Source organism: Haliotis rubra, unplaced genomic scaffold (assembly GCF_003918875.1).
Source record: "Haliotis rubra isolate DU_JTF1 unplaced genomic scaffold, ASM391887v1 Scf233, whole genome shotgun sequence".
NCBI classification, from domain to species: Eukaryota; Metazoa; Mollusca; class Gastropoda; order Lepetellida; family Haliotidae; genus Haliotis; species Haliotis rubra.
This window is the reverse complement of record NW_025766370.1, coordinates 521,799-546,259: the sequence shown is the minus strand read 5'-3', so window position 1 is coordinate 546,259 and position 24,461 is coordinate 521,799. Positions and strand designations below refer to the sequence as shown.

Genomic DNA, 24,461 nt, shown 5'->3' with positions numbered 1-24,461 from the left:
CTGATTCCCTCCAATGGCATCATCGTCGGACCAAGTGGATGTGGAAAGTCGGTGTTTGTCTTCAACCTATTAAGACGTGGATTCATTCAACCTCTACCTGACTGTATAGTCTGGTGTTATACCGTGTGGCAACCTCTTTACGATAGCATTCTTCAAACTTTACCCCAAGTACGTTTTGTGAAAGGAATACCTTACAATATTGAAGATGAAAACGACTTTGATGCCCACAACCAGAACATGATGGTGTTGGATGATTTTCTGTCTGAAGCAAAGAACGATAAGCGGATTTCCCGTCTGTTTACTCAAACCCCCCACCACAAAAATGTTATTATCTTTTTGCTATTGCCAAACCTCTTCCCAAGAGGTAAGGAATCTCGTGACATTGCTCTAAATTCACATTATGTAACACTTTTCAATTCACCAGTGGACAGACAGCAGGTGAAGTTATTTGCCAGAAGGATATTTCCTGACGACATTAGTAGATTTATGACTCTTGATGAAAAGGCTGTTAACGTTGAAACACCTTATGGACACCTCACAGTGGATCTCAAACCTAGTACAAGTGAAAAAAATAGACTCCATGTCAATCTCTTGAAAACCAACCTCAATACATCTGATCAACAGACTGGTTTGCAACAAGAACAGGTAAAAGAGGTCTCTCCAGTATTAGACGTTCAGACAGCTTCTGACATTTTTGCTCATCACACATCCAAAGAAAGATTTCTTAGCTTTGACAACGACGTTGAAACAGCATCCATCTCGAGTGACGACACAGGACCTTTCACCATGGCCACTGTGTGTACCGACTGTGGCGTATTGATAGACAATATGCATGATCTACAGCGACATATCAAAACATGGTGTCCAGCAAACACCAGTTTGAAATCCAAGAGGAAACGTCTTAGATATGATAGTGACGACAACAGTGAAGGCGAGGAACAACTTCCTGTACAGAAAGGAGGAGGTTCTGCTGGAAAACAATGTCGTGGGAAGCCTTCAAGCACTGACATGGAGGAGTGGCAAAATGTGGGTTTACAACGCATCTGGAATCGTGTGTACAACATCAACCATGACGTGATGAAACTCAAAAGGAAAAAGTACAGACAACAGGGTCGAACAGAAGATTGGATTGACAGAAAAATGAAACAGATATGGGGAATGAGGGTCAGCAAGAATAAAATCCTTGTCTTGCGTTACAACCCTTCAGTCGAGATTGTATCATCCCATAATAATGACACAGAAGAATCAGTCACCAAGCCGACATAAAGGAAGGAAGAGATATGGACTTATCCACATATTAAAAACACAACCTGCCAAGAAGACTAAACAGTTTTCTCGAAATGACACCAACAGCTCCCTATCAAAGAAACACTTGGTCCTATACATCAGGAGAGCAGCCAAGTTGGGACCCCCAGGACACAAACATATTTCTGTGGCATAAATGCCGCTAAACGATAGTCTTCTCTGTTTTATACCTGCTGTATCTGAGTTGTTTCATGTTTCATGTTAAGACTAAAACACAATACAAGCTTTAAAATCATTGAACCATCAAGATTGCTTTTTTTCTGGTGAAAAAGCCCTTGAATCCTACACTTGTGAAGACTGACACCTTATGTTGTTAATAAAAGGTCTGTTACAATTTTTGTTTTGTTGTTTTTAATTCATGTTTCTATGGTGTCATACACATTGTAAATATGTTTCAGCAATCCTATTGTTCAAAACAATATGATCTTGAACAGGCTGTTACTGACTGACTGGGTTTGGTTTTACGCCGCTTTTAGCAATATTCCAGCAACATCACGGCGGGGGAAACCAGAAATGGGCTTCATACATTGTACCCATGTGGGGATTCGAACGAGGGTCTTCGGCGTGACGAGCCAACGCTTTAACCACTAGGCTACCCCACCGCCCCCGAACGCCCCCGAACCCCCCGAATATATATATATATTGCTGACACCGGTGTAATTGTCTTTTCCCCGCTCTGGATCGGTTGATCAAGTTGTAGCATAACCTTATATGGAAAGGTCTGCTACGCCATGTTTTGGCTGAATGAAGAGTCTAGGTTAATATAGCATTAGTGTATTAGCATCTGTCATCACGTCTAACCTTGATGTCATGCATACATTGCTCGTGTATGAGTGTTCATGCACTTTACATAACTACCGAGAGGTAACAACAAAGCAAGTTAAAGAAGCTTTGACCAAATAAGCAGAAAAACCTAAAGTATTTACCAATGAAACCATTCCTACAATACATCCAGGTGGTGTTGTTGAACTCGAATGTTTCGTGTGAAGAAAACACAAAACGATTACAGCTTAGATAATTTCATATTTTTGCAAAATGCTGTTCTTCGAATTCTGCTATCTACCTAAAAAGCTCACAAACAGGTTGTTGACACACGGCATCTCTTTTCAATAGTGTCAAGTCGCAGCCGAACGCCTCCGTGGTGTAGTGGTTAGAGCGTCCGCCCGGAGAGCGGAAGGTCGCGGGTTCGATCCCCGACCGCGTCACACAAAAAGACGTTAAAATATGGTACTTGTTGGTCCCTGTCCGGCGCTCGGCATTAATGGGTACAACAAGGACTGGTCGGCTCGGAGTCAGTATAATGTGTCTGAGTGGGGTATTCATGCTTCACTGCGGCATGGTATCTCAGTGGGCTAGCACTATAAAACCAGCTTAAGTCTGGGCTAGTACAAGCAGCCGCACATACACATACACGTGCATGCACGTCGTCATATGAGCGAAATATTCTCAAGCACGACGTAAAACCCAATTTCACCCCACCTCACCAAGTCGCAGCCCCCACACTAGTCAGTTGTGGCTCATGATCTATAATAACATCTCAACAATGACCACACAGTGAGCTTGTCACGTGAATACACATTCCTTTCTGTGTCAGCACTTCCCTATTTGGAAATGGCTACTACGTTTTTATACTATCCATTGTTTTGCTTTAATGAAGGCTGAGATGACTGAATGTATCAGTGCATGAGAACAATACACCCAACCATGACTTGGCTGACTTGTTACGTCATGCATATCTTTAGCTATTAATGAGTTACATACATACTTAATAACCTCCCACAGAAAACACATGAAACTAAATTTGACCTCAGTTTAATATAAAGGTTGTAGTTGATGAAGTATCAATAAAATATTTTGTGGCACAACTATTTGAATACAATGCAATAATCAGATAATAGTGTAACGAGGTCATATGGTATACTTTCTTATTTGTCTGCAAACAAAAAAGGTTTGCAAATCTTGATCGTGACATTTTTAATAGAATATGTGTACTGAAAATTCAAAGGAATTGTAAGTAATGATATAGTGTAATATAAATCGTGACATTTTCTAAATAGCGTCTACCATTAAACATTCAAAATAAAGTGGTAAAACATTGAAGATATACGGGATTTAATTTTATGTTGGTATAAAAATATCACAGGTACAGGTGAACGCACACATCTCTGTCTGGCGTGTGATTCAGCTGAATGATAAGCAGTTGTGTGAAACTATACCTATCCTAAAAAGCAAAGTGAAAAAAGTGTTATCAATTCAAAACCAGGAACGGTGTTTCTGCAAACCCTATGTTGTTCAGTTGAAGGTATGTAATTGAAACTTTGTACAAATGGTTAGAATTGATTGACTTTTAAGTAATATTTCTCATCCATTGAGCATTTGATATTTCATTTCTAGAAGAGAATAGTCTTAGTTTTGACCTGCTTGTATACTGCAGAATTATATTCATATGCAGACATGTACAATGAGCTAGAAAAGGTGAGCTGTATTTCATACATTCTGTTAACCCTTTACCTGCTGGAGTAGAGAAATACTCAGTTGACATTCAATACACATTCCAATCTAAGAGAGTTATGTTTGTTGCAGAATTACGGAAATCGGAAATGACCTTGTTTTGTGGAAGCATGACCCATATCGAATTCATGTAAGTTGGCTGTGGAATGATATCTTGCAGGGTTTTGTAAATAATTAATCTTTGCCGCAGGTACCATTAACCTTTATTTTTACTTAATTTTCACTAGTGAGTTTAAGCTTTTAATGGGTAGTATATCTTAGATTGAAAAAAATGCGATCCGCTGGAGTGTAGCGCCAAAACACAACTTTGAGGCGAGATGACCCAACTTTCGTCACACTTTAACGTGGACGGTTGCGTTTGGGAGAATATTTTCTATTTCAGTAACTGACATTCCAGTCTGCGTGACTCACCAGGCTAAGCCTGTACTATTTTTCAAACCATTTGATTTAAACAATATGTTATTTCCAAAGAAGCTATATGTACATGGATTGAACATTGATATTACATATAAAAGGAAATAGACTGCTGCATTTCTAAGTTGGAATTCTGATGGAATATAACGTTAGAAGTGATGCATGCTTACAAGTTAGACTAACAACTAGTCTCTGAAATGAACATATTTTACTGAAAAAAGTTCATAGTAAAAAACAAATATATATATATAATATAATGAAAAGGAGCCCTGAGACTTTCTTCATTTTCAGAAGCTGAGGAAATCTAGACTTGCCACATTTTCTAGACTTGCGTGGGCTTTCTTGGATATATTTGCTTCAGGGTCTGTACGACAGACTAGCTTACAAGTGTTAACAAATAAGATGTACTACTTAATGAACATATTATTTATGGTACCAAGCACTTATTGAAAGCGGTTAGAATCAGCTATGAATTTATAGACATGAGCAACATTCCACCCATTTCAAATTTAATAGCAATGATTTCAATATATCAAATTTGCTTGGCTCCTATTCATAACATTTCAATACACATTCCAATCAGCATGAGTAATCTCATTATATAATGATGTCATGAATAGGTTCAAAGGACAGCTCCTGGAATTTATGGAATGTGCTCCTGAAAAAATGCTATTGTTCTCCCCTGGAATGTTATTGTTCTCCTTAGGAATGCTATTGTTCTCCTTAGGAATGCTTTGATGTCCGAAACTGATTACTTATATACTACTGTGGTTCTGGAAGAAGTCTCTAGTGTGACGTGCTGTGTGGGGCCTGGCATTGTCCTGTTGAAACAACTCCCTCTGGCGATCAATGATCGGAAGGAGGTGTGGGCGTAGGATTTCGTCACAGTACCGTTGAGCTGGCAGGTTGCCCTGGATCATCACCAAATCACTTCTCCTACGGCAGGTGATCGCTCCCCACATCATAACACTTCCCCGGCCGAATCTGTCCACCTGGGGAACGCAAGCGTCGGCGAAACGTTCACGTCGACGTCTGTACATCCGCATTCTTCCATCGCGTCGTTCCAATAGAAATCGTGATTCATCACTGAACCAGATTCTACGCCAATTCGGTAGGTTCTAGGCCTGAACGTTGGTGCACCATTGAACTCGATGTCGACGATGTTGTTTTCGAAGCACAGGGCCAAAATAAGGTCTTCTGGCACGTAAACCAGCCTCTCTCAACCTGTTCCTGACGGTCTGTGCAGAAAGCCTCCTCCATCGGGGTATTTGTCGAGCGGTACTGGTCGCCATAGCTGTTCGATGACGCAGGTGATCTACCCGGATGTAGCAATCCTGCGCCGCAGTGGTCGCTCGAGGTCGCCCACTACGAGGGGCATCTGCTACCGCATTCTGCCGGCGATATCTCTCCCAGAGCCGTGAAATGGTGCTTTGGTCAACATTCATGAGTCGGGCAACTGCACGTTGAGACTGGCCAGCTTCAAACAAACCAATGGCGATATGACGGTTGGCTTCACTTAGACGTGGCATTTTGCGTTCGTCAACAATATTCCAAATACAGTGAATAATCGACAGACAGCGAACAACCATTTATACCCATCATTGAGACTATCTGATCCCCAACTTCCACGTGCATTGCATGTGAATTGTGTATTCTGTGACATTACAAGCCGAAATTGAAAATCATGCTGTTAAATACGGGTATTTTACGGATGGTGCGTTTTGTTGTGATGCTTCAAAACATCAACACCATAGGACTCATAAACAAAGCAAAACCTTTTGTATAATGAATCACGTTTTAATTCATTGCTACATGAAATTGCTATTTTGATGATGCGTTTCTTTTTTGGGAGAGTATATATTTGGATAATTTGAGGATGAGTGGTTGATAGTCACATTTCATGAGAAATTTTTTTTTACAGATTGAGGGATTCACACAGAAATATTTGGTTAAAAGGATTTTTTGTTGTTCAGCAAACGATGGACATATGAGTAAAAGAAGAAATTCGTCACATACAGCTCCTACGTTTTGTTAGCCAAATTCTATTTTGAAATGGTAATATAAGATATGGTTCAGGAATAAGTGCATTTTTATACATTGAATAATAAAATCCTTTTAATGATTGAGTAATACATGAATTCCAAGATTGTACAAACTGATCCAAACTGAAAGCACAGCACATTATTACCCAAGCTACCTGTCAGGCGCTAGAAGGTTATAGTCACATGACTTATTTCGACGGGTTCTCAAATATAAAAATAAATACAGTAACTATGTTACTGATATATTACGAACTTTCTTTTATTATTTTGTTCCGGCCACGGATATTGCAGTGCGTATCACGAACTATCGTTATATCGAACTAAAGTTAGTGGTCCCTTTGACTTCGTTAGAACGGTAATTGACTGTATACAGCATGAATTAAATATGTTCAGCTTTAGGATTCTTAGACGTTCAAAAGTTGACAAAAACATGTAGTTTCACATGAAAACAGAACCTGTAGCAGGTGAAGGTTGAGGAAATATTTAAATATTTTAAATGATAATTGTTCAAAGGCATTGTTACGTTATGAAACAGCAATTCATAACTTACCCATTAAAACAGGCCCCTGGAGCAATATTCAGAAACGTGATAGAATATATAAACTTTGTAATGGTAACGACATTGGCGATGAATTTCATTATTTATTTATTTGTTCTCACTTTATAAATGTAAGAGTTAAATATCTAAAGCCACATTTTCATTCCAAACCAAATTTTCATAAAATGTATACATTATTCAATAACAATACGAAAGGTATTCTTAGAAAACTGTTTATTCTGTAATTATTATCATAAATGTTTTTAAGAATCTTCGGTAAGAATACTCCATCTAAATATTTTTATTATCTTTATGCAACTTGTTTGCAGATAGAGTTGCAATCTGTCTATATATATAATGCATTACTTATTCATCTGTATATATGAAATACTCGACTGCACACACTATGTGAATATATTTAATTGTAACATATACATGTATGTAACCTCATATGCCGCTGTCTGTGGCCTGAGTTGAAATAAAGTTCAGTTCAGCTCAGTTAAAATAAAATGAAAGGGATTAATGCACAAGCTAAATTGTAAAAGCAGTGATGATATGTAGTTAATTTCTCACTGGAAAATAGTCAGTTGTTATAAGGATATGTAGTTGAGTAAAGAGGATTGGTGCATCCACTAAGAAGTTCAGACTGAGACAACGTGGAGAAGTGAGAATGGACATCCGCACAAGTAAACTTCCTTAACACTAAGCATATGTGATATGATGTTATATGATGTTATATGATGTGAATATCATCGTGATCGGAAAATGGACAAATAACAGAGTAAATAAATAACAGACAAATAACAGAAATAAATTCTTTAAAAAAATGTCTTTTTGTCCTTCAACTCTTTCAACTAGAAGAGTTCACTTTTAGATCATAGGGGTGCCACTAGGGTGTCGTCCCACGAGGCCTAAAATTATTCAGGTAGGTAGGTACAGTTCATTAGGCTATGTGGGACTTCATGTCTCACTGGTTTTATGGGATTACGGTGGATTATTGCTGGACAGGTCCATTATTGACCACAGAAGGGGTGAATCATAAGAAACAAAAAAAATCAAATATGATAGTGAAATATTTATTTTAACAGTGATTTGTCACATCTGTATCACTGGTTTTATTGGATAAGGGTGGATTGACCACAGGAATCACAACAACGTATTATCATGGTGAAGTGATTCCATTCTTCTTTTGTCCATGACGTACCCTCCACCCAAGTTGTTGTCACATTAACCGTATGTCCTGCATAGTATGCCAATCTGCCGTCACGAAGGTATCTGAAATTAACTTGTGCATTCGCCATAGCTATGTAGATATGGATATAGCTACAAACATATATACTTATAGCAAGTGTCTTCCTTCTCATGTTAGTTGGAGAAGGAAACTGAATAATATACACTTCTTGTAAATACTCCTCCAGTAATACTAGGTCTAATCTATAGCAAGTTTCGTCCTCCTCATGTTAGTTGGAGAAGGAAACTGAATAATATCCACTTCATGTAAATACTCCTCCAGTAATACTAGGTCTAATCTATATAGCATGTTAGTTGGAGGAGGAAAGTTTCGTCCTCCTCATGTTAGTTGGAGGAGGAAACTGAATAATATCCACTTCATGTAAATACTCCTCCAGTAATACTAGGTCTAATCTATAGCAAGTTTCGTCCTTCTCATGTTAGTGGAGGAGGAAACTGAATAATATCCACTTCATGTAAATACTCCTCCAGTAATACTAGGTCTAATCTATAGCAAGTTTCGTCCTTCCTCATAGTTGGAGGACTGAATAATATCCACTTCTGTAAATACTCCTCCAGTAATACTAGGTCTAATCTATAGCAATCCTCCCATGTTAGTTAAGGGATAAAACTGAATAATATCCACTTCATGTAAATACTCCTCCAGTAATACTAGGGTCTAATCTATAGCAAGTTTCGTCCTTCTCATGTTAGTTGGAGGAGGAAACTGAATAATATCCACTTCATGTAAATACTCCTCCAGTAATACTAGGTCTAATCTATAGCAAGTTTCGTCCTTCTCATGTTAGTTGGAGGAGGAAACTGAATAATATCCACTTCATGTAAATACTCCTCCAGTAATACTAGGTCTAATCTATAGCAAGTTTCGTCCTTCTCATGTTAGTTGGAGGAGGAAACTGAATAATATCCACTTCATGTAAATACTCCTCCAGTAATACTAGGTCTAATCTATAGCAAGTTTCGTCCTCCTCATGTTAGTTGGTTGGAGGAGGAAACTGAATAATATCCACTTCATGTAAATACTCCTCCAGTAATACTAGGTCTAATCTATAGCAAGTTTCGTCCTTCTCATGTTAGTTGGAGGAGGAAACTGAATAATATCCACTTCATGTAAATACTCCACCAGTAATACTAGGTCTAATCTATAGCAAGTTTCGTCCTTCTCATGTTAGTTGGAGAAGGAAACTGAATAATATCCACTTCATGTAAATACTCCACCAGTAATAATAGATCTAATCTCATTAAGATTAACAGTAAGTGCTTTCATCTATCCAACCTTAATGTTTTCACAGTAGACAAGTCTCATTACTAAACTAACCCTAACAGAGTGACCCCCGTCCACTGATCGGTGGCCTCTCCCACTCTTGTTTCACACCCCAAATACCTAATTAATTATGTTATGTGGGCAAACTGTAATTAGGCCTTGTGGGATTTATTAGGTGTGAATTTAAGGCCTCGCGGACTGTAACCGCCACTAGTTTACCACTGCGTAATCATCAGTCAACAGACCATGAAATGTTGTTTTAAGACTGTAGGCGAAATGAGAACATGCCAGGCTCCCGTACAATGATGATGCATGTTATCGTATCTCTACACCATCGGTGCCAATGATGGCGAAATGAGAACATGCCAGGCTCCCGTACAATGATGATGCATGTTATCGTATCTCTACACCATCGGTGCCAATGATGGCGAAATGAGAACATGCCAGGCTCCCGTACAATGTTGATGCATGTTATCGTATCTCTACACCATCGGTGCCAATGATGGCGAAATGAGAACATGCCAGGATCCCGTACAATGTTGATGCATGTTATGGTATCTCTACACCATCGGTGCCAATGATGGCGAAATGAGAACATGCCAGGCTCCCGTACAATGTTGATGCATGTTATGGTATCTCTACACCATCGGTGCCAATGATGGCGAAATGAGAACATGCCAGGCTCCCGTACAATGTTGATGCATGTTATCGTATCTCTACACCATCGGTGCCAATGATGGCGAAATGAGAACATGCCAGGCTCCCGTACAATGATGATGCATGTTATCGTATCTCTACACCATCGGTGCCAATGATGGCGAAATGAGAACATGCCAGGCTCCCGTACAATGTTGATGCATGTTATGGTATCTCTACACCATCGGTGCCAATGATGGCGAAATGAGAACATGCCAGGATCCCGTACAATGTTGATGCATGTTATGGTATCTCTACACCATCGGTGCCAATGATGGCGAAATGAGAACATGCCAGGCTCCCGTACAATGTTGATGCATGTTATCGTATCTCTACACCATCGGTGCCAATGATGGCGAAATGAGAACATGCCAGGCTCCCGTACAATGATGATGCATGTTATCGTATCTCTACACCATCGGTGCCAATGATGGCGAAATGAGAACATGCCAGGCTCCCGTACAATGATGATGCATGTTATCGTATCTCTACACCATCGGTGCCAATGATGGCGAAATGAGAACATGCCAGGCTCCCGTACAATGTTGATGCATGTTATGGTATCTCTACACCATCGGTGCCACTGAAGCCAATAACTCTATGGTCAGGTGCAGACTCGAATATTCACAGACCGCTCTCATATACATGGAATATTGCTGAGTGCAGCGTTAAGAGCAATGATTAAAACATGCCTTGAGCACCATACAAACACACAATTTGTCGATTTCCAACAGAATAATGCATGTGCAAATATAATTAATTTGAACACATAAATGCGCCTTGTTGGGTTTCGTTTCAAAACTGATAAGACTACCGGACACCGTTTGCTGGAGAAATCAGGTTAACGTAGGCTTCTCCCACTCGTTTGTAAAACACTGACAACACTGCCCGCCTCTTGTTACATGAACACATGTCAACTCACCGGAGCTGTGATTTCATACATCGGATATCCTCGCCCGAGAGGAAACGTGCTGCCCGGCGCTCGGCGACTGGGGTGGAGGTTTACTGCTGCTGTTTCGTCTGGCCGACTCAGTAAGTATGTTGTGTATTTACTATGGTATCTAGCAATAGAGAACTAACGTATGGAAACAGTTGTATCAGTAACGGCATCAGATGACGAGCTAGGGTCCTCTCTAACTTGTTGATTGATTGTTGTTTAACGCCGCACTCGGCAATATCCCAGCTATGTGACGGCAGTCTGTAAATGATCGCGTCTGGACCAGATCATCCAGTGATCAAAAACATTAGCATCGTTCTACGCAATTAGAATACGATGACATGTGTCAACTAGGTCAGCGAGCCTGACCCCCGATCTTGTTAGACGCCTCTTACGACAAGCATGGGTTACTGAAGACCAATTCTAACCCGGATTTTCACGAGTTCTATAACACCCGTGTCGAGTTTTTAATGTGTTGATGTGTACGACGTGAGGTAGTTTCTAGTATACAACCGTGGACCTGTACCAAATACAACCGTGGACCTGTACTAAATACAACCGCGGACCTGTACCAACTGCAACGTAGTCGTTAACAGGTACTTGTTTGTGTCATGTCTATCTAACATCAAACATGAGTGTATACTGTATGTTGCCCGACAGTTTGGACAACACATGTCCCGTGAAGATTCTGGTAAAATTGGTCCTCAGCAACGGGTAACCGTATTGTCCCTGTAAAGATCCGTGTCATAACTGGTGTTCAGCAACCCATATTGTCTCTGGATTGTCTGGTCCAAACTCGATTATTTACAGATCGCCGTCATATAGTTGGAATATTGCTCAGTGATACCGTAACTCACTCACTCCATGCCATATCTGGTCTTCATCATCCCATATTGTCTCTTGTGAAGATCCGTGTCATATCTGGTCTTCAGCAACCCATATTGTCTCTTGTAAAGATCCATGTCATATCTGGTCTTCAGCAACCCATATTGTCTCTTGTAAAGATCCGTGTCATATCTGGCCTTCATCATCCCATATTGTCTCTTGTGAAGATCCGTGTCATATCTGGTCTTCATCATCCCATATTGTCTCTTGTGAAGATCCGTGTCATATCTGGTCTTCATCATCCCATATTGTCTCTGGTGAAGATCCGTGTCATATCTGGTCTTCATCATCCCATATTGTCTCTTGTGAAAATCCGTGTCATATCTGGTCTTCAGCAACCCATATTGTCTCTTGTGAAAATCCGTGTCATATCTGGTCTTCAGCAACCCATATCGTCTCTTGTGAAAATCCGTGTCATATCTGGTCTTCAGCAACCCATATTGTCTCTTGTGAAAATCCGTGTCATATCTGGTCATCAGCAACCCATATTGTCCTTGTGAAGATCCATAACGTATGCTGTGTTGCCAAACTGGATTGTTTTAATCACTATACCACAGTTTCTGCATAGCATCAGTCATACTAATCTGTTGATTCCATGTTTCAGTTGATATATCATTTCTCCATAATTTTGTATCAGCTTCACTTGTTTAAATACACGTTTAGAATGGCCGGTGAATGTCTATCCCGGACCCAGCCGAACATTAGCGTGTCGTTATGCTTGACAACAGACACGTCAAAGTACAGTCAACTCCGGTTATAACGAACTCGAAGTGTCGACTACGTTTGGTTAGTTATAACCGTAGCTAGATATACGCATTTCGTCTATAATATACAGCAAACACGTTTAGAATGGCCTGTGAATTTGTTGCCTAGGAGATACTCCAGGAACAATAGCGTGTCGTTATGCTTCAAAACAAACAAATCTTTGCATCGTCATTTTTCACATTCAGCCCCCGTCAATCATGAGAATTGATTCCAAAATCCAGAATCGAAACGATTTGTACAAGTTGAACAATGTTACTACGTTTGATCTGTCATTTCTCTATAATTTTGAGACAGTTACATTTGTTAAAAGCACGTTTAGAAAGGTGAATCTATAGCGCAGGAACACTAATAATAGGTATAAATCAGATAATCACCGTTTGATGTTCAGGGAGGGGATGAAGGGCTGGGCCCTGTTCCTCAAAGCGATCGTAACGCTCGAGTCGTAAGTCTATGTTAAAGTATGGGAGTTACGATCACCTCAGTGCTACGACAGTCGTAAGTCTATGTTAAAGTGTGGGAGTTACGATCACCTCAGTGCTACGACAGTCGTAAGTCTATGTTAAAGTGTGGGAGTTACGATCACCTCAGTGCTACGACAGTCGTAAGTCTATATGTTAAAGTGTGGGAGTTACGATCACCTCAGTGCTACGACAGTCGTAAGTCTATGTTAAAGTATGGGAGTTACGATCACCTCAGTGCTACGACAGTCGTAAGTCTATGTTAAAGTATGGGAGTTACGATCACCTGAGTGCTACGACAGTCGTAAGTCTGTGTTAAAGTATGGGAGTTACGATCACCACAGTGCTACGACAGTCGTAAGTCTATGTTAAAGTGTGGGAGTTACGATCACCTCAGTGTTAAAGTGTGGGAGTTACGATCACCTCAGTGCTACGACAGTCGTAAGTCCATGTTAAAGTGTGGGAGTTACGATCACCTGAGTGCTACGACAGTCGTAAGTCTATGTTAAAGTGTGGGAGTTACGATCACCTCAGTGCTACGACAGTCGTAAGTCTATATGTTAAAGTGTGGGAGTTACGATCACCTCAGTGCTACGACAGTCGTAAGTCTATGTTAAAGTATGGGAGTTACGATCACCTCAGTGCTACGACAGTCGTAAGTCTATGTTAAAGTATGGGAGTTACGATCACCTCAGTGCTACGACAGTCGTAAGTCTGTGTTAAAGTATGGGAGTTACGATCACCACAGTGCTACGACAGTCGTAAGTCTATGTTAAAGTGTGGAGTTACGATCACCTCCAGTGTTAAAGTGTGGGAGTTACGATCACCTCAGTGCTACGACAGTCGTAAGTCCATGTTCAAGTGTGGGAGTTACGATCACCTGAGTGCTACGACAGTCGTAAGTCCATGTTAAAGTGTGGGAGTTACGATCATTTCAGTGCTACGACAGTCGTAAGTCTATGTTAAAGTGTGGGAGTTACGATCACCTCAGTGTTAAAGTGTGGGAGTTACGATCACCTTAGCGCTACGACAGTCGTAAGTCTATCTTAAAGTATGGGAGTTACGATCACCTTAGCACTACGACAGTCGTAAGCCTATGTTAAAGTGTGGGAGTTACGATCACCTCAGTGCTACGACAGTCGTAAGTCTATGTTAAAGTGTAGGAGTTACGATCACCTCAGTGCTACGACAGTCGTAAGTCTATGTTAAAGTCTGGGAGTTACGATCACCTCAGTGTTATGACAGTCGTAAGTCTATGTTAAAGTGTAGGAGTTACGATCACCTCAGTGCTACGACAGTCGTAAGTCTATGTTAAAGTCTGGGAGTTACGATCACCTCAGTGTTATGACAGTCGTAAGTCTATGATAACAACTTTTGCGTTTTCAATGATGGGCTGTGCAGCCTGTGATTTTAGCGGGACGTTAACTGTCCCATGTTAATAATTTACACGTAACCTTTGTATGGAAACATGACCTGGTGTGTGAAACAAGCATGCTCTTATAAACATTTGCCCCAGAACGACAGAGTCGTTTACGGCTTAGATGGCCCAGTAGTCTGAGTACACTGACTGGACAGGGTTACCTCCCTTGGCTGTTTAAGACTGTAACCACAAGCCAGTTTAAGTAAACTTAGGCTCAGTATTATTCGTTACACTGCTATACTGAGTCTAACAAAACCTAGTAGAAGGTCGCGTCAGCTAACCTTTGAACAACCTATGACCGTCCAATCAAACGCGAGACGGCCGAACGGATTTAACCAATCAGACAACGACTACTGGTTAGGGTTCGGCGGGACTTACAAAGCGGTTTTGGGATTTTCTCTTCCCGATCCTGATCGCTGACACTGATCTATCAACAAACGAACATCCGCATAAAACACAGATATTTGACATGCAGAAGGTACGCTTGTGGGTTTCTAAAGACATGGTTACTATTTGCTTATATTTTCGCAAGATGACATCCTTGAATATTGACAAAAACGCTATTTTCAGCGACTGTTTACTCATTGAGTGTATCACTCGGAAGCGATCGTGTGGAAAATAGCATTCGGAATCGTTCGAGTTTTTGAGGTAAAGGTTCAAACGGTATGTGCGAATGTTAACTTTCGCGATTTGGTAAGCTGTGTTCTGATTGGTCAGTCCAAAAGGTTAACTGACGCGACCTTCTACTAGGTTTTGTTAGACTCCAGTATAGCAGTGTAACGAATAATACTGAGCCTATGTTTACTTAGACTGTACCACAAGCGAGGTTTAACCGCTTTGAACAGCACCACCGTATTGATCCAGAAGCAGATTGTGTCTGTGTGAAAGAGTACTGACAAAAGCCCCAAAGATGCAACTGTTTAAAATGAACAAAGCTCTGATGTCATTCACATGAACATATCTGACAAATTTGAAAGTGTTTCCAAATGTCATTCTCAATTCTGAAATTATGCAGATCATGTTGGCCATTAAGCTGTGCTACTTTGTCCTGCGTTAATTCATATAAGCGATATGATAATAGATATAATAGATTTAACAGTTGTTAAAGCGTCCGCCCGACACGCTGAAGACCTGGGCTCGATTCCCCACATAGGTACAATGTGTGAAGCCTAATTCTAATGTCCCCTGCCATGATATTGCTAGAATATTGCTAAAAGCGGTGTGAAACCAAACTCACTCACTATAATTATAGTTTGTGCTTACCTGAAACATCACATCCACACTCAGTGCTTTAGTAAAAGTAGTAAAACTACTGTGGTAGAGAGGTAGCATTGAGAGAAAGAGAGAATGACACTATTGAGGAAGAATGCACGGAACCATTGAGAGAAGAGAGAATGGCACCATTGAGGAAGAATCCACGGAACCATTGAGAGAAAGAGAGAGTGACACCTTTGAGGAAGAATGCACGGAACCATTGAGAGAAAGAGAGAATGACACCATTGAGGAAGAATCCACGGAACCATTGAGAGAAAGAGAGAGTGACACCTTTGAGGGAAGAAATGCACGGAACCATTGAGAGAAAGAGAGAGTGACACCTTTGAGGAAGAATGCACGGAACCATTGAGAGAAAGGGAGAGTGACCCCGGTGAGGAATGATCCACGGAACCATTGAGAGAAAGAGAGAATGACACCATTGAGGAAGAATCCACGGAACCTTTGAGAGAAAGAGAGAGTGACACCTTTGAGGAAGAATGCACGGAACCATTGAGAGAAAGAGAGAATGACACCATTGAGGAAGAATCCACGGAACCATTGAGAGAAAGAGAGAGTGACACCTTTGAGGAAGAATGCTCGGAACCATTGAGAGAAAGAAAGAGTGACACCTTCGAGGAAGAATGCACGGAACCATTGAGAGAAGAGAGAGTGACACCATTGAGGAAGAATGCACGGAACCATTGAGAGAGAGAGAGAATGACACCATTGAGGAAGAATGCACGGAACCATTGAGAGAAAGAGAGAGTGACCCCATTGAGGAAGAATGTATGGAACCATTGAGAGAGAGAGAGAATGACACCATTGAGGAAGAATGCACGGAACCATTGAGAGAAAGAGAGTGACCCCATTGAGGAAGAATGTACGGAACCAATGAGAGAAAGAGAGAATGACACCATTGAGGAAGAATGCACGGAACCATTGAGAGAAAAGAGAGAGTGACCCCATTGAGGAAGAATGTACGGAGCCATTGAGAGAGAAAGAGAATGACACCATTGAGGAAGAATGCACGGAACCATTGAGAGAAAGAGAGTGACACCATTGAGGAAGGATGCACGGAACCATTTAGAGAGAAAGAGAGAATGACACCATTGAGGAAGAATGTACGGAACCATTGAGAGAAAGAGAGAATGACACCATTGAGGAAGAATGCACGGAACCATTGAGAGAAAGAGAGAATGACACCATTGAGGAAGAATGCACGGAACCATTGAGAGAAAGAGAGTGACCCCATTGAGGGAAGAATGTACGGAACCATTGAGAGAAAGAGAGAATGACACCTTTGAGGAAGAATGCACGGAACCATTGAGAGAAAGAGAGAATGACACTATTGAGAGGAAGAATGCACGGAACCATTGAGAGAAAGAGAGAGTGACCTTTGAGGAAGAATGCACGGAACCATTGAGAGAAAGAGAGAGACACCATTGAGGAAGATTGTACGGAACCATTGAGAGAAAGAGAGAATGACACCTTTGAGGGAAGAATGTACGGAACCATTGAGAGAAAAGAGAGTGACCCCATTGAGGAAGAAATGTACGGAACCATTGAGAGAAAGAGAGAATGACACCTTTGAGGAAGAATGTACGGAACCATTGAGAGAGAGAAAGTGACCCCATTGAGGAAGAATGTACGGAACCATTGAGAGAAAGAGAGAATGACACCATTGAGGAAGAAATGTACGGAACCATTGAGAGAAAGAGAGTGACCCCATTGAGGAAGAATGTACGGAACCATTGAGAGAAAGAGAATGACACCCATTGAGGAAGAATGCACGGAACCATTGAGAGAAAGAGAGTGACCCCATTGAGGAAGAATGCACGGAACCATTGAGAGAAAGAGAGTGACCCCATTGAGGAAGAATGTACGGAACCATTGAGAGAAAGAGAGAATGACACCATTGAGGAAGAATGTACGGAACCATTGAGAGAGAAAGAGAGAGTGACCCCATTGAGGAAGAATGTACGGAACCATTGAGAGAAAGAGAGAATGACACCATTGAGGAAGAAATGTACGGAACCATTGAGAGAAAAGAGAGTGACCCATTGAGGAAAGAATGTACGAACCATTGAGAGAAAGAGAGAATGACACCATTGAGGGAAGAATGCACGGAACCATTGGGGAGAAAGAGAGTGACCCCCATTGAGGGAAGAATGTACGGAACCATTGAGAGAAAGACAGAATGACACCTTTAAGGAAGAATGCACGGAACCATTGAGAGAGAGAGAGAGTGACCCCATTGAGGAAGAATGTACGGAACTATTGAGAGAAAGAGAATGACACCATTGAGGAAGAATGTACGGAACCATTGAGAGAAAGAGAGAGTGACACCATTGAGGGAAAATCCACGGAACCATTGAGAGAAAGAGAGTGACCCCATTGAGGAAGAATGTACGGAACCATTGAGAGAAAGAGAGTGACCCCATTGAGGAAGAATGCACGGAACCATTGAGAGAGAAGAGAGTGACCCCATTGAGGAAGGATGTACGGAACCATTGAGAGAAAAGAGAATGACACCATTGAGGAAGAATGTGCGGAACCATTGGGAGAAAGAGAATGACACTATTGAGGAAGAATGCACGCAACCATTGAGAGAAAGGAGAAAGTGACACCATTGGGAAGAATGCACGCAACCATTGAGGAGAAAGTAACTGTGATAACCGAGTTACTGAGTCAGAGTCAAATGCGTCGTAAGTATGAAATCCTGGAAGGGACATTGTCGCGTTCTCGCATTTGTCGCGTTGTCGCCCTCTCAAATACAAGCAAAATGAGGCAAAATTAAGCAGAGCACGACAATGCGACAACGTTTGGACGACAATGCGACAACGCGACATATTTTGACGTTTGGACGACAATGCGACAACGCGACATATTTTGACCTTGAAAATTGTCGCTATGTCGCATCGTCGCCCTTTGGAGGAATAGAAAAATATTATTCAAAAACGCGACATGCGACATCGCGACAATGCGACAAATGGGCGAAATGTCGCATTGTCGCATTGTCGCGCTTTAGTTAAGTTTGCCTCATTTTCCTTGTATTTGAGAGAGGGCGACAACGCGACTAATACGACAATGTCCCTCTCAGTTCCATACGTAAGAGCATTCACAGTTTATACGTTCCCTTATTACCTGTTGCCTTTTTTGGCACATCAAGTATATGTTACTACTGAGTCATAAGCTAACGCATTGCCTGGTGGAGCATGCCAAACATGATTATGACGGTGTCTAAAATCCCATTGTTCATGTTTGTTTTCGAGCTGAACAAAAAACACATGAGATCGATATCCTTTCATGAAGTGATGTCGAGGACTCTGTTGTAATCGTACCTTGATTAGTTTCCTGTATACACAGTCTCACGTTGTATGTACTTCCGGTGTTGACCGCCATTATAACAACCCGTCAAGTAGTGAGGATGCGTTGGAACCGTTGTTTCAGAGTCTCTCTGGGGACAGATATGTTGCCGTTTGTAATTTAGCTGATTGTGACTTTGACCAAGGGAGTTAATGCATTGCACTTGACAGCATTAACAATGCATGTAACGGGAATGTTGAGCGATCGGATAAGTGAGAAAAACATAGGCAGCTGGTCCAGGACTTTCAATAAATTATCAAATCAACACACTTAACTTATATATGTTTTGGACTATTTGTTGCTCAATATCATTATGGTCCACTCTGAAATCTGGGGACGCCACAATAGGTGGATGGGTCACAAGAACTTTCATCCACCAATCAACGTCGAGACTTCGAAATTCTGTATATCTGATTTCACATATCGAAAGCGATGCAAATCAGCCTATTTCAGATACTTCATGCTCCTGTTTTGAAATTTTGAGTCCCTTTCGGGATTCAGACCCACGCCCTCACCTAATCGCCAGCACGCCTAGAACGCTCAGTTGCAGCCACCACGGCTTCCACGAAAAAATGGAAATCGGACAAATGGTAGTCCTGGACTGTGGACTTTGTGTACCCTCTGATAAGTGCTAATTGGCACGTCCCACACGAATGAAACCAGAGAACCAAAAAGCGCTTTTGAGCAGTTTAACAGAACTGGAAATTGGCGCTATATAAATACTCATGCCAATAATGGTTGTCACCCCTCCCCCACTAACCCACACACCTCACACCCCACCACACCCCTCTCCAATTAAAACATTAAAGGGGTGACAACCGATATTGGCATGAGTATATACATTTATTATTTATTATATTAATATGTATTTTAAAATGCCTAAATAATGAACCCTTAGTTAAACGTCTGACCTTCGAAGTGAACATCATGATGACCTTGCCAGTGAGATAAATCACTTTATATTGATGACGTGGTGGTACATCATCAACAATTTTGATTTACCTTTACAGAATCTTCGTGAACAAGGAGCAATAACCGTACGCGGGAGGCTAGTCCGGTGAGTGTAAACATCTTAGATGTCTGTTCGAGAGAAAATGGGCAGAACACTTTTTATTTCCCTTGCTTCAAACTATACGTTTACTCAGAGATAAAGGAGTCATTGTTTACCATGTTTATCCTTCATAGGATTTTAGGACGTGTCCATGTTTTTGTTTGTTTTTTTAAACCGAAACCCTAATATCTTTTGTGGATCACTAATGTTGTGGGGGCTCCTCGTCTTTTAAAATTAATGTAAAAGGCAACTAACTGGATCAGGTGGTCAGGCTCGTTGATATAATCCCAGTTGCGTAGATCGATGTTAATGATGTTGATCACTGGATTGTCTGGTCCAGATTGCCGACATGTAGTGCGGCGTCACACATCAAACAAACAAACAAACAAGCCAGGAATTAATGTTTTAATGTGTATTGACTTCTTTATACATTGTTTCTAAGGGTAACTGGGGTTTGTTTTGACGTTTTTTTCAGACGTTTTGCCATATATGGACCTGACTGATACAATAGCAACTGATACAATCACTATGGCAACAGTCGATGAAAACATCACCTTACACACCAATGTGACAACGCCTATGTATCCAGCAGAATATTACAGGTTAACAGAAATAGTTGACTTTCTTAACACATACTACATTTTGGATTATATTTGCGTTTGGATTTCCCGGAAATACGTTAAGTTTGCTTGTCATCAATAGAATGTCGAAGACAGGATTGACAACGTCGTTATTTTATGCAGCCGTGCTGTCTTCTGTCGACAACATCACCATCATCTTAAAGATCATAGAAAACCAGACCAGACAGATGAAAATGACGATCGATGAAACCGGATGTCAGTTTTGTTTTCTTTGGTCTGACATGCGCAGCATCAGCCAACTGGATTCTGATGGTAATATCAGCAGAACGTTTTACGGCGGTTGTGTTCCCGTTGAAGGTGGTGTTGGTGTGGTCGTTGAAGCGGGCAGTTGTCATCATAGTCGGCGTCGTCGCGTTCCTCTGCTTCATCCACAGCCACATCTTCATCACCGTCACTCATTACCGATATTACACGTGTACAGTCAAAGAACAGTTCCACAAATACCTCATGATCTGGTTCTTCATCAGTGCCTCCGTTTTCGCCTTGATTCCTGCTGGGGTCTTATTTGTATTGAACACAGTCACTGTTCTGATCATGCGCAAATCCACAACAAAACGTAAAGTAATGACATCGGCATATGGCCAAGTTCATCGCATCGTTCGACGTCAGGAACGACATATGACCGTCATGCTCGTCGCTCTGGCCATCGGCTTCCTAGTCCTCAACATACCACGCTGCGTGTACGTCATCACCTTCAACTACGTCTGTGCGGGAGACGATGACGTTATGTGTAATATAAAGAAAATTGTTTTTCGACGTTTTGACGACACAAATCGCGGACTCGAACCATGCCGTCAATTTCTACCTCTACTTAATGGCGGGGAGGAAGTTTCGAGATCATTGCATGAAGGTATTACGATGCCGAAGACCAACATTCTTGCGAATGCCCTCCCAGGCGTCCGAACTCCCCTTCACAGAGTCAAGCTAATGTTGTCATGGGGTATCGTTCACAAATTCATTGTTATATTTATATCACTGTAACTTGACTACGATTCCCTACGCCTATTGCCAGGGACTCACTTTAAATGCAGGCGTAATCTCGTCTCTTAATGTTAGGTTGCACGGTAAATTTCAACCGAAATGGACTGCTATCATGGTGTAGTGGATGGTGCTCCAGCCAGGTGAGAGGAAGGTCGGTGGTTTGATCCCATGTCTTTTCCTTCCTAAGAAGAGATCTAATCAGATGGTACTGTCAAACAGCGCTGTGTCGAAGTTGAGGATGCACACATACTAGCTATCCTAGGATCAACGCAAACGCGAAATGATGACTAAAGACGGATCCATATTTTACTTCGAGACAACCGGGAGTTCGACACGACGGTTATTTGCCTGTTGTTTTCCTCTATGGCGTTCGGGGATGAAATAAGGACTGACGTCAGAGTTTGTCATCCATGTTCATGGCAGTCATAGGTCCGACGTAAGCGTGAAATGATGACTAAGAATGAATACCCATGAATTTGTTTGTTGTCTCACTCAGCAATATTCCAGCTATATGGCAGTCAGTAAATACTCGAGTCTGGACCAGACAATCCAGTGATTAACAGCATGGGCATCGATCTATGCAATTGGGATATGATGACATGTGTCAACCAGAGTCAGCGAGCGTGACTACCCGATCCCGTTAGTCACCTCTAACGACAAGCATGAGTTACTGAAGATCAGTTCTAACCCGGATCTTCACGGGTTTAAAAAGTGCACTACAAAATATGATTTCATGTGTACACTCGTTCATGCCTGCTGTTAGATGTGGTCCAACAAACAGACTTTTATACATCATGATCATTAGATTTTCAGTTCAAAAGTAACGAGTGCACCTTCATCATATTGAATAACACAGTACACAGTTAAACAACAAACAAGTTGAAACAACGTTTCCTATTCTCGCGGTAAATACGTTTTCTGCCGAAATCGCCGATGCGTGACACTTAGCGGTTGTTTACATCACCGACTGGTAACTAGGGAGTGGACAAGTCGGTGAATAATCAAAATCTTGCAGTGTCACGAATATTTGGGGTTTATACCAATTGGACATATCATTACTTTTTCCGCCCTTTCCGGCAGGATGACTCTTACATACACTCAATAACGTTAATTTTAATGGGTGAATAAGAAGTCTCATTTCGTCAATGGCGGATGGCATTGTTTATCACCGGGCTCACGAGTGGTAATTCACCTGATGGATCTGGCAGCTGATAGATGTAGATGTTGAGGGAGAAGGCCCTTCTTAAAACAACAAGCATTCATACGATAAGAATTGTTTATGTTATTTTTCAGCCGATATCCGTAAGTACCGCGAGAATAGGAAACGCCTTCCTTCGTAGTTTAATTGAATGGTACAATCAAACAAATTGGTTACTTAATGTTTAATGGATGAAAGGTCTGAACCAATCAACATTTTCATTGAAAAATCTGCTGCATGAACTTTGTTGTAAACTTACAGGAAATAATTTCCTGTCGCTCGTGTTCATCGTCACCCTCGAACCCTTCCGTTACCTCCCGAGACGACGTGCTATTTCAAGCCAAGCCATGGAGATTCTAAATTTGTGTGGTATATTTATCAAAGTTGTTTTGCTCAAATAGTAATAGTTGATTTGTTGTTGTTGTTTGCTTTGTACGTTTATGTGGATAGTTCAGTAACCATTAGCACATTCTGATATGTGTGTCGGACTTGATCGCCTGACATTGGTCGGGTACCCGGGGTCATAGGTCAATACACAATAGCGCTGCCCACAAAGTGAATCCAAGATGGTGGCTTACTTTGATATTTTCTCAATATATGGCGATTTAGTATCACTTGCAACTCAGTTGTGTCACTGTGGTATATTGTAGATAAAATGAATATTAAATATGTGCAATTATATTGCGCCAGCTTCCATACCCAAGGTGTATGTTCAAAGCGGTAACGTTAGAGAATATAGATATTTGAACCATGTTTCCAAGGTAGGATTTTTTGACACAGGTGCTCGTAATCATCCACGAATTCTGATGGACTTGTCGTAATTTCGCACCTCAGATTGACCGACATGGAGAAACCACCCCATCAAAGATGCCGGTCTTTTCATGATAGAAATACAAAGATGTGGTACGTTTAAAAGCAGAACATTCTGAGAATAAAATTATTCTTACTTACCATCCACATTGTCAATCATTCCTATTTTTTGAAAAAAGGTATTAACAGCGTTGACTTTGACTTTGGTCAATGCTGAAGTACGGACAAAAAGACACACTCTAACTCAAAATCTTTGTGTATTTACACGGGACCCACACTCTGCAATTTTCAAGCTAAATAACGGTGGTCTGTAAAGAGACTTGAATAAATCTAGTGATTAACATCACGAGCATAGATCTAAAGCAGTTCAGCTAGAATGTCATTTATATAACAAGTGAAAGAACTTGACCATCCCGCAAACTCGACATTTATCACCATTCGACACTTTCCTAAAGTGTATTCGGTTTGTCCCGGAATAACACGAGTTGGTCACGAATGGTAAATCGCAGCCAGGAGAAGCGTAAGGGCTGTTAATCAACTCAAACCCGCGTCTTCTACCCGGGGTCCCTCTAACTGTAAAGATAAACAACCGTCACATTCAGTTTTTGTTTGTTTATGTTTTCTTATTGTTTTACTCAGCCGCACTCAGCAATATTACAGCTATATGGCGGCGG

The 24,461-nt window shown here is 41.2% G+C and overlaps 1 long non-coding RNA gene across 1 annotated transcript; it reads left to right on the top strand.

Moving 5' to 3' along the window:
- Positions 1-10,869: 10,869 nt before the first annotated feature.
- Positions 10,870-20,794, top strand: LOC124278225. Its single transcript, XR_006899030.1, has 3 exons — positions 10,870-11,053; positions 20,117-20,163; positions 20,633-20,794. It is a non-coding gene; the product is annotated as an uncharacterized LOC124278225 (long non-coding RNA).
- The last annotated feature ends 3,667 nt before the right edge of the window (positions 20,795-24,461 follow it).